This window comes from Hippopotamus amphibius, chromosome 4, assembly GCF_030028045.1.
Source record: "Hippopotamus amphibius kiboko isolate mHipAmp2 chromosome 4, mHipAmp2.hap2, whole genome shotgun sequence".
Taxonomy (NCBI): Eukaryota; Metazoa; Chordata; class Mammalia; order Artiodactyla; family Hippopotamidae; genus Hippopotamus; species Hippopotamus amphibius.
In genome coordinates, this window is record NC_080189.1 from 63,379,355 (window position 1) to 63,395,592 (window position 16,238).

Sequence of the window (16,238 nt, forward strand, 5' to 3'; positions counted from 1 at the left end):
AAGTGCATATAGTGGCTTTTCTCAGGGAACTTAGTATCTAATGAAGAATATAGAAAACTTTAAAAAAGTAATGTGTTACAAGAGTGATAAGAGCAAAGATTCATTGTGCTGTAGGAATGTATATGAGGAGCACTTACTGAATTCAGGGAAGAATTAAAAGAAAGGGCATTTAAGTATAATCCTGAAGACTGAATAAAAGTTAGGTAGGAAAGAGGGGGATTTGGAAGAAAAGGGAAAGAAATTTTAGCAATGAAAAAATTGTTAAATATCATAGAAGAAAGGATTGACCTATAAAAGAACTAAAGAGAAAAATATGTCAAACGAATTGACAACAGATGAGGTTAAGGAGGATAAAGGTAACAGTAGTTCATAAGAAGTCTATAAGTTCTGTTAAGAAAGCTGACCTTTATCCTAAGATCAAACCAATTTAGGAGTATAACATGAGCAATAGTATAAATTTTGCATTTAAAAATTATCATGCTGATTGCACTATTAAAAGTATATTGAAAGAGGTAAGATTAGATGTAGAAGACAAGATAGGAGCTTGCAAGAATAACATGGGTGAGTGAAAACATTGGATTGAAATATTTATTTTACACAAAATATACAAAATAGTTTATTTTTATTGCAGAGCACTCAAGCCAATCACATATGGATGTATAGATTATGAGTCTTTCTGCTCTCAACCTTACTCTTCGAAACTTCCTATAACTACTATCAACAGCTTGGTGAATACCATGCAGTAATTTTTTAAAACGTGTACATTCATACACAAAAGACTATATTGAAATTTTATTTTTCCCAGGGAGATGACCATTTATGAAATAGGAACTCTTTATATCCATTGTTTCTGGAGATGAGAGAATGTAAAAAAGCAAAATTCCTTAAAAAATAATGATTTTTAGAGGCTAATATGAGAGGATGAATAGGGAGCCTTGGTAGGAAAGAGAGAGAGAATGAATGAATGAGGGAGTGAGAGAGATTGAGGATGAAGATGAGAGAGAGAAGACAAATAACAAGTAAGAGAATTTGGCAAGAAAACAGAAATGTCCCATGAGGGTTATTAAATTATTTTTCTATGCTGCATATAATGTTTTCCCTTCTTTTTCTCTACAGTATCTTGAGTAAAAAGTTGTCTGAAGCTTTATGAAATAAATATATTTTGTAGAGGAGAGGTAAAAGTTTCGAAATTTGTCTCAACCTTGACTGAGACAGAAATTGAGTATGCAAAAAACAGTCCCTCATGTGGGTAACATCTACCTGTTTGTTCTAAACATATATATCTATCTAAACACAAAATCTATAATTTATGCACACAATTATTTGCAGACACCTGTATTTAAGTGTATATGTGTAATTATATGAATATATAACATAATCATATTATACATATAGTTGTGCAATTTGCATTTTTCACCATACATGACAGCCATCTATGTGCCTATATATATCAATTTACTGGAGTTTTTCAAGAGTTCTTATGATTACATAGCATTACCATAATTAATTTAGCCAACTGGCTTTTGTTGACTATTTAGGTTTTCTATTAAAATAATCTCTGATCAGTGCTCTCAAAAATACTGTGGGATGAAAATCCTTTTTGCATATTCATATTAAATTGTAAAGATTACATGTGTGGTAATCATAAAATATCGGCATGTTTGAAAATTTTTTATGTGCTATGAATTTGGTACTTAGAAAATCTTTACTTATTTGTGTTCCCAGCAGAGGCATTTGAGAGTGCCGAAACCTCTTCTAGTCTGAACATTATGCTTTTGGTAAAAAAAAAAAAAAAAAGCCACAGCACTGAAAACATTTCCTCTGGAGGCAGTAAAGTTGCTTCAGAGGCAATTTGTCCTGCCTGCTTTCCTTTCCAGTTGCTGCATCTTTTTCTCAGCTGGAACATTTCGTTAAGACTTCTCTTTAGCAATCTTATTGCTGGTTTAGTTTTTATAATTTTTACCTAGCTGGTGTGACAAGACATTCTACTGTAGGCTTTTCGTGTTCCTGATTCTCTGTTTATTTAATATTTAAGTTTTTATTGGTTTACCCAGTTCCAACACCTTCTTGGCTAACCAAGGAGAATATCACTTTCCCATAGTGACTTGGATTCACATCTTGACTGAAACCAGTTTATCATTCTGATAAAATTCCTCTCAAGAGTGAACTTACTTTATTGGAATATCATTTCAGAATTAGTCTATGAATTTTACATTTTCAAGCATACTCAATAAAACTCACTCAGTGTCAAAAGATAAAGAAGTGAATTGTAATTACAAAAGTAACATCATTTCTCTAAATTCCAGTAGTAAAGCATTTATGTGAATCATGTATCAAGCTGGCAGATTACTATTAAATATTTAAGACTTAAACATCTAAAATATAATTTTCTTACCATATGTGTGAGGGTTTGCAAATATTTAGCTTAAGTATTCAACTTTTTATCTAAAGAATTACCTATTTTTAAGATAATTTAAAATTTGGCCCTTATGAACTGAATTAGATAGTGGTTTGTGCTCATTATTAAACAGAGATAACTTGTAGGGAATGTGTTCATTATTGGAATTTTTTGTGTTTGACATTATATATTTGGTAATTTATTATTTTCAGAGCCAGTGTATTGTAATGCCCTTTTATTAAAAAATGTATTGCCTTAATTAAAATAATTTATTAATTTATGAAACACTAAGAAAACTTGTCAAAAATTAAGTTGTAGTTAGAACGTGCAGTGGTTCCTATTGGGAAGTGGTTGTTGGGAAATGGGGATCTCTTGACCTTATAACTCATTTTTCTTTAGCATAGCCTCATAGTCTTCTGAAAGAAAGGATATGGAACATATGAGGATGTAAGTCAAAACCTTATTTGAATCAGTATTAAATATTAAAAGCTTGATGCTTTCAAAAAATTATGACTGAAAATCATATCAGAATTTATATAAGGATGCAAATAAGCTTAATGTAGTTTAAACATCTGAATTCTTTCACAATCAACGTTGAAATATATTAACTATGTTAATCAGGATGTTAGAAATTTTATATTACAAGATTTACCATACAGAACTTTTACTATTGGTGAGAAACCTTGAATATCTACCTGCAATCTATCTTGTTCGCTACTGTGTCTAGAGTACCTCACAGAATACTTTAGTCACAGCAAGTATTTAATTATAAATGGGTACAATGGGGTGATATAAAAGAGTGAATCACTTAGAGAGTTAGCCTAGGCAACTACCCAGCATCTGCCTTTAAATAATGATTTTTTTAACCCCCATAATAATGCTTTAGTAGTTATTGTTCTGTTTTTCAAGAGAAAAACATATGAGTTAGGGTTTGCAAATTATAATTTATCAGATTCTCACTTAAGTAAACATAACAGCTCTACTAGCATAAATGTGATTAGCCGAAGGAGTAGCTAATGCATATTGTATGCTTACTATGTGCTAGGGACAGTTCTAAGTTTTTACAATAAATCTTCATGTCAAGTCTAGGATAGATACTATGATTTCCTCCAATTTATATAATTCTATGAGTTGATATTTTAAATACTCTATATATGTTATCATACAGAGTACATTTTTTGGAAAGAATGGTGACTTTTCTGTTAAGATTATATGCAGCTATTATAAAAATGTAGTCCAAAACATGCAATGGATAAAGAAAAGAAAAGTGTTTGAGATATAGTCATTTATTAACAACTGGGTAACATTGTTCCAAACTTATCTCTATGAAAATATAAAAGCAAATAAATAGAACTAATTTTAAAATCTGGGATTGCATTATACCTGCTTTTAACATAAAGCATTAAATAAATGTATTTACAAAAAGAAAATAAGACCAAACTGAGGTAATTGCTTAATTTATATTTCTCTATAATAAATGACATAAGTATTTAAAGAAACTTCTCAATTTGTAAAAGAATATTATGAAGACACTTAGGGTTATGAATTCATTATTGTGTTTCTCTTAATATTTCAGTTTTAGTCTATATTGAATTCTTGACAAAAATTATAAGGAAATTAACTTATTTCTTTCTCCTCCATCTCTATATTGTTTAATTATACTTTTATTTTTATATTGTCAGGCTACATACTGCTTATTTACAGTTGTGAAATCTTACTTGTCTCCTTTACTGGGTATTACCTTTATAGATCTAAAACCTGTTTATCACAACATTTCCATTCTAGGATTCTTCAGTTTGATTAATCTTGTAGTTTATCCTCAAATATAATTTTCACATATGCTATATTCCCAGTGTCCAAGCTTGCTAAAGAATGCCTATTTCTCATTGTATTTTTGAAAGACAAATTGCCTATATATAAAGGATGTGCCACCATCCTTTCTTTCAAACTTTTTTTAGATATTATTCTACTATATTGTAAAGTTGAATGTTATTATGGAAGAGGCTAAAGAAAACATTTAAAAACATTTGTACATAATTTGCTTTATCTTTTAAGTATTTAATTTCAACTCTAGTTTTAGAAATGTTCTTCATCATTGCAGCACTATTTACAATAGCCAGGTGATGGAAGCAACCAAAATGCCCATCAACAGAGGAATGGATAAAGAAAATATGACACGTATATACAATCGAGTATTATTCAGCCATAAAAAGGAATGAAAGTGGGACATTTGTAGAGACATGGATGGACCTAGAGATGTACAGAGTGAAGTGAGTCAGAAAAACAAATATCGTATATTAACACATATATGTGGAATAGAGGAAAATGGTACAAATCAACTGGTTTGCAAGGCAGAAATAGAAACACAGATGTAGAGAACAAACATATGGACACCAAGTGGGGAAAGTGGGGGTGGGGAGGTGGGGAGGGGGCTGGGGGGCATGAATTGGGAGATTGGGATTGCTGTATATACATTACTAATAAGAAAAAAATCAAATTGTACACTTTAAATATATGCAGTTTATTGTATGTCAATTGTATCTCAATAAAAGTTCAAAAAAAAAAAAAAAGAAATGTTCTTCAATTGTATTTTTAAATTATTTTGGCCCATTTACTCTACCTTTCTATATTTTTCCCCAGAGTGACACTTTATGTACTTTTTCTTATAAATAAAATATATCTATGTAATTTTTTATAATTGTATACTTTTATATGATATAGAGCTAGATAATACAGTATGAATATTAAATATAATAAGATAGGTGAAACTTTGTAGATGGACTTGAATAATTGGCTAATGTCAGTGTTCCTACATGAATAGATTAATGTTGGTTGGATAAACATCTTTTGCTTTATAAAGAATAATGTATAGGCTCTTAATGGCATAAACCAAGCTGAGAGCCATGTTGTCTCTTCTATTTTGTCTTGTTTTGTTGTATCATTTCTTTTTTTTTTAATAAAAGCATATCCTTTAAAAATGGTGATAAAGCTCTGAGTTAGTCCATTTTAGCCACTAACTTTTCCAAAGCTTTCCTTCTACTCAGTATGATTTGAAAGTTGGAAGAAAATCTTAGAACTTTATGCCATCTTGTTGATCCATGCTTATTTTATCACTATTTCTATGGGATAAATCTTTTCTCTTTATCTTCTATCTTTTGCTTCCAGTGATCTAAACAATGGATTATTTTAGAGCATTTTAGTTAAGGAGTGTTTGTTTTCTCATTCTTTTGCCATAAATCTTTGCAATATCTTTATTATCTGGTAATCTCTAGCAAATTCCAATTTTAGTAGCATTTCCAGTCTCTGTACATCTCAATTTATAAGAGATTAAACTCTCTAGAGTTGCTCTGATTTCTGTTCTTATAAGTGAATGCTAAACTTCAATTCTGCGAACTAAGTATCCTAAAATATTTTCCTTTTTTTTTGGGGGGGGGAGGGTGAGTTTTTATTGCTTGCAACTAAATAACCACTTACAAATAAGAGAATAAAATGATTCACCCTACCTACCCTGACCCCTGGCCAAAAAAAAAAAAAAAAAAAAATCTGGATGTTTACAAAGTTATGCTCAATATGAATTGTTTGTCTTGAAATATTTGTGATCATTTTATAAATCTTCTAAACTTGATCTTTACTGTTCTCAGAATGGAACTGTTTCTTGTATTAAGTTTTTTAGTAAGAAATAATATTAATAGGAAAAGAATGAAATAGAGATTTAAAAATGAAATATGTGGTAAAACATAGCAGTATTAAAGTAAAAGTTTTTCAGCATGTCTTGGGAAAGGCAAAGAAACTCCCTTCTTGCCTTTGAAAGGATAGAACCCAGATTTGTATGAAGGGAAACCCTGAAGGGCAGATAGTGCCTTGTACTATCCTAATGTGCTGTAGCAGCAAGTCATAGACATAGTGTCAGGCTGAAACTAGTGCATCAGACAGAAGATTAGAGAAATACCATCAGTTCCAATGAAACAATGCTTATAGCTCTTCTCAGCCAAGATAATACAAATATTTTAAGTAGTTTGCATTATATCCAACACCCAAATTACTTTTTCTCCAAAGGAAACAAATACTGAAAACGTTTGGTAAAACTTACTCTTTACTTCATAGCAAAAGGATTTAGAGAAATTCACCTTTTAGGGCTCCAAAATTATGGAGGATTGAATGAATTTACTATTCTTTACATTAGTTTCACATTTCACAATTTGACTTACAATTTATTAGAAGTTAAATGTATACAGAAATACCAATTAAATGTTCTTTTTGAGAATCCTTATGTAACAGTAGCAATTACATTTTCTCTAACAACACTGCTAAGTCTTTACTTTGATTTGGGGAAAAAAGAAAGTTACTAAACTGTACTGTTTGAACCTGGCAGTTTGTTCCTATGAAAATTTTAAAGGAAGCTTGGATGCCAAATGTGGTGTTTAGTTTTATGCTCAGCTATTAACTCCATTCCAAGTAAAAGATTTTTACGAGAATCTTAGTCATAATAAAAGGGTCTGAAAAATATGCCATCTATGTCCTATCAGTAGCTAACCTAAAGACCTACAAGAGTGATAATAGAATGATGGATATGTAACAAAACATGCAAGAATTTCCTAATTGACTGTTTCATAAAGGGAACTCAGTTTAAACAGTGGAAAATTCACAGCAGGAAACAGGACCTGGCCACATGCAGATATATTTCTGTTATGGGCTGAATTGTGTCCCCTACTGCCACCCTTCCCACACCAACCAAATTCTTATGTTGAAATTCTAACCCTCAGTACCACAGAATGTAACTATATTTAGCAATAGTAAAAGTGATAATTGAGGTTAAATGAGGTTATTTGGGTGATCTTAATTCATGTACTATATTTATACATAGGGCTTTCAAAGGTGATTGTTAAAATGAGACCAGTAGAGCCCTAATCCAATATAACTGATATTCTTTATAAGAGGAGAGAGAGAACCGGGGATGCACACATATAGAGAAAAGGCCATGTGAGGACACATCAAAAGAACTGCCATCTGTAAGCCAAGGAAAGAGGTCTCAGGAGAAACCAAATCTGCTAACACCTTGATCTTGGACTTTAGTCTCCAAAAGTGTGAGAAATAAATTTCTGTTATTTAAGCCACCCAGCTGTGGTATTTTGTTATTTCAGCACTAGCAAACTAATACAATTCCCATCTTCCCAAGAGTTTCTCTTTCATAATAATATTTTTTTTTACCCTCTTAGTATGAATTAGATCATTTTCACAGTACAATCAAGCCACTATTTGCAATGTACCTAATTTCTCAAGCTTATGAGTGTCTTGTGCAGTACAGTATCATGTATACTACATTCATGCAGTGGCTTAACTATTGCTGTGTCACTTAAGAACCCAGTCCTTAATTCTACAACATATACTTTGATTTTTGTGGTATGCTAAAAATTCAGGTGCCACCTGTTGAAGCTCTCTTATTAGCAGAGAAAAATCTAACAAAAAAAAGATGTACTGAATTAAATTCATGGTGCTTACATAGCCTGAGAACATACTCCCAAAGATTTCAATAATATATTTCACGGTGTTAGTAGGCTACAAAGTTTCCTAATATGAACCTTTGACTGAATCATTGTTCTAAAGCCTATATTGACTAAAACCATCAGTTGAATACTGTATCCTCTTAGCTCAATTAAGTGAAATACATGTGTATGAAATAGAAAGATGGCTAAATTCAGTCTTGTAGGATTTCTTTTTATTTATCTACTTTTACTAGGTTTTGACTTGAGAGTATTGGTGATCACTGAAAAATTACAAGTTTGTCTGCAATTCCAAAATCTTATAATTTCTGCTGAGAAAGTAATTACCTATTGCTTTCATGTGAAAAATCTCTGGGCAAAATAGACGCTCTGGTAATCATTTAGTCTTTGAAATTAAGACTCTTAAATTCAAATTTCTAGTGTCGTTTTTTTTTTTTTTTTGACTGAATTCCAAATATATTTGCATACATAGAGCTAGACATAATCGAGAGGTACTGTCCTCCTGATTTCCAACTATCCTTTGTGGCAGTTCTGCCCACTATAGGGCTGGTCTACTCCTGGATGTGTAAGCTGGCTTGGATTGAACAGAGGTTGCCAAATTCTATAGTTTTTGCTGTTTTTAGGGATGTAGACAAGAAGTCACCCGACCAGCATGTGTAAAGGGAGAAGGAAATCAGTAACACTGAGTGTCTAGCTTAGGTCAGGCACTGGATATAAACCTTTCCTACAGCATTATATTAATGCTTTCCAGAAAGCTTCTGAAGTATATATTTGTGTCCCCAACTTAGAGAAGGAACTGAGGCTTAGGCTAAAAGATTATCAAATGGCTATCCAATCCTAGCTCAAGATCAATTCCTCTAAAACCATTCTAGACCCAATTGAGTCATCTATCTGTCTTGCATATAGGAACCCAGTATGCTTGTGTTGTTTCTTGTGACATTTGAGGTCACTGTGAGCAGTTTTAATAGCAAGTGGCCATATCAGAGAAATTCTTATATAATGAAGCACTTGGCTAGAAAAACAGTGTCAGATGGACCATGAGTCAGCGTGGTTTTTTCCCCTAGCACACAATCTGAATCCACTCAATTGGGTTCCTCTGTCAAAACTGTTTGTGTCCTGACCAACATTTTTTCACAGTTTCTAAGTACAAACAGTTACATTTTGAATCATGTAACATTCTCTCTTCTGAAAGAGTTAACTGGGCTTTAAAAATCTGCTTTAATTCTTGGGCGAAATGCTTATGTTATGGTTTGGGGTTTATAAAAAACGACAGTAATGTTTATTTAGAACCCCTGTGTTAGGCACTGTGCTAAATGATTTCACACATGTTAGGGTGGAGAGGCAGAACAGCTTAGGTTGTTTATTTGAGAAACAAATCCTGTATGAGTGGATCATCATTAATATGTAAATTCACTGTATTATTGCTTTACTGGCACATCTTTCTTATTTGTCCCTTTCACAACTCAAAAGAGAATCATTCAAGTCTGAGTTACTTGTCATTCCTTTTTGACTAGACAAAAAGCAAAGAAAGAAACGAAGGAAGGCATTTGCTTGTGCTAAGAAAGCCTCCTTTAGGAAGCTGAAAGGGGCTGTAATTAGTTCTAAAATACCATCTTATATCCACTGTGTGTATACTTTTCACACAAGAAAATTGAACATTGGAGACCAAAGGGCCTGGAATGTAAAATGATGCAGCTAAACTCCACTTAGAAATAGTTGTAATGCAATTCCCAGTTGTTGGATTGATTTGATCTTCTTATCTTGGGAAGAAATTGAACCCTGCAATATCACCAATGTTTTCTAACTCCTCTCTGATTATTGTTATAAACCGACAGTGATTGATTTTGAGTAAATATTCTGAAAAATGAATTAGATTAAAAAATAATCTTCCTGATTATAGGGAAGGCTAGTCCACTTTTTTAATTGGTCCCTTTTTAAGATGACTGATGATGTCACACTTGACTAACAGTGGATTTCTTACATGCTATTTCACTTTGCTTTGAAAAAAACTGTAAGTTAAAGGCCAAATTTTTAGTAAAATCCAAATTATGAGTAAAATTCTTCTGGAAGGAAGGAGCATATAATTAAAGTAGCCAGGAAATCAGAATCAGGGGGCCTGAAATATCTTCTTGGCTTAACCATCACTTATCTTTGTGAGCCCAGATGACCTCTCTGGGTCTGATGTTTATGCCTGTGTAAAATGAATGAGTTCAAGGAGGTGCTCTCTAAGGTCCTTTCCTCTTCGAACGTTCTGTTTTTATTTATTACATAATTCCATCTTATGTAAATTAATGGTCTAGGTTCCATGTAGGGCTCTAAAGTAACATTGGAGAGTGATTAAGGGAAAGTGTAAAGAAAGACCAGCTAATAGGGGAAATGATAGTTCCTTTATGTTTCATTGCTTATGGAAAGATGCTCTCAAGAGTAGAGCTTCTTAAAGTTTAATTTGCATTCAGATCACCCAGGGACCTTGTTAGAATGCAGGCTCGGGTTGGTAGGTTTGAGGAGAGGCCTGAGAATATGCATTATCACAAGCACATTCTAGAGTGGTGTCCTTGCTGCTGGTTCCAGCACGCATTTTTAGTAGCAAGTCTCTGATTGTGAAACTAAAGTGCGTATAAGAATATGAGGGATAGTTAAAAATTCAGATTCCAGGATTAGCTCTCCAGAAATTCGGGGATTGGTTTGGGGGTCACAAACTCTGAATTCTTAACAAGCATCCTGTGTGATACTGATGCCAGGGGTTCAGGAACCAAAACTAAATACAGTTAAGAATTACTATTATAGAGTCATCTACCAGCCGTTCTTTATCCTGTCTAGGTTCTCTTTTCAGACCCAGCCACTGACTAATTTATTGCTGCATTTGTTTTCAGAATAACCTTGTGAAACCAGTTCTATGGTTTGCTTCTATTAGTCTTTTCATTTCATGAATTTATCTGTTGTCTAGTTAGAATAGCAGTTGGGTGTGTAGGGTTTTTAGCTTTTCTGTCTTTGTTTTTTAAACTTGAAGTCCAGGAGACTTTCTACCCTTTTAACAAGTATTTGTGAAGTTACCATAAAGGAAGTATGCTGTAGTGGAGAGAAGACCATCCTAGAAGTAAGAGAGCCCAAGCCCTCATGCCAGTACTGCTAACTATTGATTCATCTGTTCATTCATTCATTCAGTGCTTTTCGCACACCTGAAACTGGGAGATCTTGTATATTACCAGTTAAATTAGTTACTAAATTACTAGTTAAATTAGATATACTCAACAGCATGCTGATCTAGTGGGAGTTGTCAACAATGAAAATAATGGTTTGAGTTTAGAGGGATAAGTGCTGTAATACACAGAATGCTTTAAAGTAGTCACTGAAGTTCTTTGCTCCTAAGTATAATACTGGACCTATCTGTTTCATTTGTGAGAATAATAAGAGAAAATATGAGATTAATATGTAAACTGGAAATAGTATACATATGACTGTGTACATGTAGTTCTGTTGAGTAATATTGAAAGCTTCACAACTGAACAGTCATTTTCATTTTGGAGACTATACTAGTCAAGGTTCTCCAGAGAAACAGAGCCAATAGTAAATAAAAATATAGATGTAGAAAGAGATAAAAAGAGATTTATTATAGGAATTGGATCACATAGTTAAGGAGGCCAAGAGGTCCCAGGATGTGCTGTCTGCAAACAGGAGAGCCAGGAAAGCCAGTGGTGGAATTTAGTCTGAGTCTGAAAGCCTGAGAATTGGGAGACCAATGATGTAAGTACTGGTCTGAGTCAGAAAGTCTGAGAACCAGGAGGGCAAGAGAAGATAGATGTCCCAGATCAACCAGAGACAAAGAAAATTCACTCTTCCTCCACCTTTTTTGCCCTATATGGGCCTCCATATGGATTGGCTGAAGCCTTTCCATATTGGGGAGGGACATCTGCTTTATTCAGTTCAATTCCAATGCTAATCTCTTCTAGAAACTCCCTCACTGAAATATCCAGAAAAAATGTTTTACCAACTATCAGTGCATCCCTTAGTTCAATCATGTTGACACAAAAAATTAAGCATCATAGAGAAAGAGGGGAAGAAAGGACATCAAAACCTAATGTAAAAAAATTTAGAGATAAACCTTGGCATATTACATTTGAAGTTTTAAACAACTTCTATCTTGTGATACAGTAATTTTTCTTCAGTGCATCTAGGCCAGGAACCCTCTCTTGCCCTCCCCATGTTTGTTTACAATGTTTCATTTAACAAATATTTATTTACTGGTCCCAAATTATATACCAGAAACTGTTTTGGACTCTGGGGATAAAATAGAAAACCATTAAAACGAACTCATCCACAAGTATATCCCAATATTCTAATGGGATGTATTCTGAGGGAAAAACAAAAATTAAACTTTTTAGCATATCAGCTGGTGATGGTGGAAAAAGGATAAAGGAGGAAAAGAGAGTGGGACATGTTGGGAGGAAGGTGATGGTAGTTTCTTAGGGAGGAAAGGCTTCATTGAAAATGTGACATTTCATCAGGGACCTAAGAAAGGTGGAGAGTGAGCTTTGCAATTCTGTGGGTTCTCAGGACATAGGAAGGACAAATGCCCTCATGCATGTGGCAAGTTCAACGACCAGCAGAAAGATCAATGTGGCTGGATCACACGGAGAAAAATTGAAGAAACGTTTTGTTTAGAAACTTTGTATGCCACACTGAGAATTTTGGCCTTTACTGTGAGTGAAATGTGAGCATAAGCATTTTGAGTAGATGTATCACGTGCTTTGGTTTTCATTTCAAAGGGATCACTGTGGGCCTTGTGTTGAGAATAGATATTAGGAAAGAAGGATGAGGCAGGGAGACAAACTAGAATAGGTGTTGGAAAATTAGAGCCCATAGATCACATCTGGCCAGCTTCCTGTTTTAGTAAATACAGTTTTACTGGAACACAGCCACATTTATTAAATTGCATATTGTTGATGACTGCTTTAACACTGTGGCAGAGGTAAGTAGTTGCAACAGGACCTTATGACCTGCAGTACCTAAAACACTCACTGTCTGATCCTTGTGGGAAAAAGTGCACACTCCTGAGCTAGATGGTTATTATGATAATCTAAGTGAGTGATAGTGGTAGCTTGTATTAAGAGAGGAGTGATGGAAATAATGACAAATGTTCAGACACTGCATATATTTTAAAGGTAGAAAGGAAAGAATGTGGTGACAGGAAAAGTATAAGAGGGAAAAAAAATGAAATTGCAAATGACTTTTTTTTTTGACCTGAGCAGTGGGAAAGACAGAGTATTGATTTACTGATTAATTTTAGGAAGACTGATTTTATTGATTTTTAGAAAGATCGTGGGAAGGGCAGATTTGGAGGTACAGATCATGAATTTAGTCTTTGAGATAACACATTCCCAAGAGGTATATCTACTAGAAAGTTGTACATCTAGGTCTAGAGTTGAGAGGTCTGAGCTGGTGATATAAATTTGGAAGTTTTCAGCATAAAAGTTTCATGGAGGAGATCACAGGGAAGTGATGGTATAAAATCAAGAGGTTTTAAGGTTAGAACTGAAGTTTGAGCTTTTCTAGTGTTTAGAGGTCATGAGATACTGTAAACCTAGCAAAACTGAATGAGAAGGAGCAGCTAGAAAATTTGGGAGAGAAAGAAGAGCGCATGAAAACCTAGATGCTGATTGAAGAGAGTATATTAAGGAGACCATCCTCAGCCTTATTAGTACTGCTGGTCTTTTAAATAAGATGAGAATGGTACATTTATTATTAGCTTAAAATATGGAGGTAGTGATAACCTTGAGGGAAGTTTTGTTAGCATATGGGGTGAAATGCTAATTGGACTGGATTCAAGAGAATGAAAAGATAGGAACTGAAGACAGCTTATAAAGAAAACTTTGAGAAGTTTTCTTCTAAAGGAGAGCAGATAAGGTAGAAAAAGGATGTGGTATTGAGAATTTTTTTCTTACTTTTTTTAAGATGGGAGAAATAGCAGAAAGCTTGTATGCTCTTGGGATAATTTAGTCAAGAGGGAAAGTTATAATGTCCAAGACAAAGAAAAATTCCCTGAGCAATGTGTTTGAGCAGGTGTACAAGTGGAAGAAATGTCCTTCAATGAAAACACAGGCTGTTCATTCAGAGTAACAGAAGGGAAGACAGAATGTATAGGCACAGCTACAAATAGGTGACTTGATTGTAGCAGCTTGGAACATTTTCTTCTGTTTGCTTCTTTTTCTCTTTTTTTTTTTCTCTTTTTCCCTTCCTTCCTTCCTTCCTTCGCATAGGAAGCAAGGTCAGCAAGCTGAGGGGGAAAATAAAGAAGTCTTAGACGTATGAGAGGACAGTGAAGGAGTAGAGGCTCTCTAAACATCCTCTAAGAGAGGGTCAAGTGAATAGACTGGAGGGTGTATAGCAGAGTTTCTACAGAATACCAAGGGCTAAGATTCAAAACAAAAAGTTATGATAATAATGTAAAATGAAAAAGATTTTAAATATCCAATAAGAGGATAATAGATAAGTTTATGGTTTAGAACTTTCAGAAAATGGACCATTGTGCAACTATTAAAATAATTTTCTAATGTGCTGAGTAACATGGAAAAATCCCCTCAAACAATGTTTGAGGAAAGCTCTTTATGTTCTAGACTGTTATTATGACAATTTGACAAGTGGCATAGAGAGTAAGTCTCCAAAGACACATTGCTGAGAAATGATGGCATGGATTACACTTCAGATCTATCTGATTTTAGCTGATTGCCACACAGCTTAAATTTACATTTTATTTTGAGTTCCTACATCACATGGTTAAATGAAGTTTACCCTTTATTTTTTTGACCTCCAAATTTAAAAGAAGTAAACTATTACATAGATATGTATCCCCAATCTTCTACTTGAATAATTTTCAGCTGAAATATATAACTTTTAATATAAACTAATGTCATTTATTTCTAACAGTCCAAGTCGTCACTCTGAACTGCATTTTTGTGAAAGCTGTGTAAGCCTTACCTTTGTCAACACTTTCATCAGCCAGCTCTTTGTCTTTTGTAGATTTAACTATTCTGATGAAGTCTTCATGTAAATCACCAACATCTTTAACATGATAATTTATTCTTTGAAAATGGTATATAAAATGATAGAATTACAGGAGTTTCTTTGAACAATGCAAGAAGCCTTGTACAACTAAATAGAATAAATTTTAGGCATAAATGAATCAAGAAACAAAACCCAGATTTAGTGTGGGTCAGTCCTCTGTGATGATTTCTTTAGCAGAAATGATTTTGTTTCCAATTTTATCCTCAAAAGACTTTTAGGTTTTCCACACACATTACTTAGCCCTGGTATCTAACAAGTGGCACTTAGATGATCTTACTTAATCCTATGACCATCAGTAATATTTACCTGCATGCTGATGGCTCCCAACTTCATATCTTTTGTCAAGATCTCTTCTGTAAGCTTCAATCACATATATTCAGCTATCTTCCTGACATCTCCCCTGGGGTAATTCAAGCATAATACATTCAAAACAGATCATTTATACTTTCTGTTACCTCTGCTGTGAGAACAGAGATGATTCTCATCAGATTGTTGACATTCCAGAAAATGTCAACATCACTCTGAAATGATGCACAGTTATTTTCAAGGACCCCAGAAGAACTCTGTGGAGGAACTTCAGTCACATCAATGTAGAATTCATTCAGTCTGCTTGGAATGAAGAGACTCCAACGTTGACAAATAGTGGAAATAGAAAGGAAGTAGCTACTGTTCACACTATCTATAGTCATGCATAGAACATGACCAACGGTGTCATACTGGGCTTCTGTTACAAGATGAGGTTTGTGCCACTTGCCCATCAACCTCATTATTTAGAATGGGTCTCTTGTTGAAATTAGAAATTTCTAGGTTGAGAACTACACCTGCAGGGTTTGAAAGAGGCAAGGCATTCCTTGTTCACGATCTCGAGTCCAGAATGATGAGTTAATTCTTGAAGAAAATGGTACTGAACATGTATCAAAATTAGCTATTTTGATTCAGCAAACCACAACAGTTATACATGAGAATATCAGAAAATTTGGAGATGGTATCTGTTTCTGAAAAAGGAAAAGTTCAGCAGGCTGATGAATAAAGTCTAAGAGTTGTCTAGCTATGGAAACAAGATGCCCGATGACTCCTAAAACCTTCTTGTGACATTTTAAAGATGCAGTAAAAACCTCTATTGAAAAAACAACAACAAAAAATCCAGATCATCTGATTACCCTCTCTATCCACAGACTGTCTTCTGTTTTTATAATGGAACCATCACTTGCTCAAGCCAAGAATCATCCTTAATTCGTCTTTCTCTATGAACTGTATTTGCTCAATTATAAGTTTGT

At 33.8% G+C, this 16,238-nt stretch overlaps 1 pseudogene; it reads left to right on the plus strand.

The window, feature by feature from the left end:
- The window catches only part of LOC130851880 (60S ribosomal protein L9-like), a 30,523-nt pseudogene extending 14,532 nt beyond the window's left edge, over positions 1-15,991 (plus strand).
- Positions 15,992-16,238: the final 247 nt, after the last annotated feature.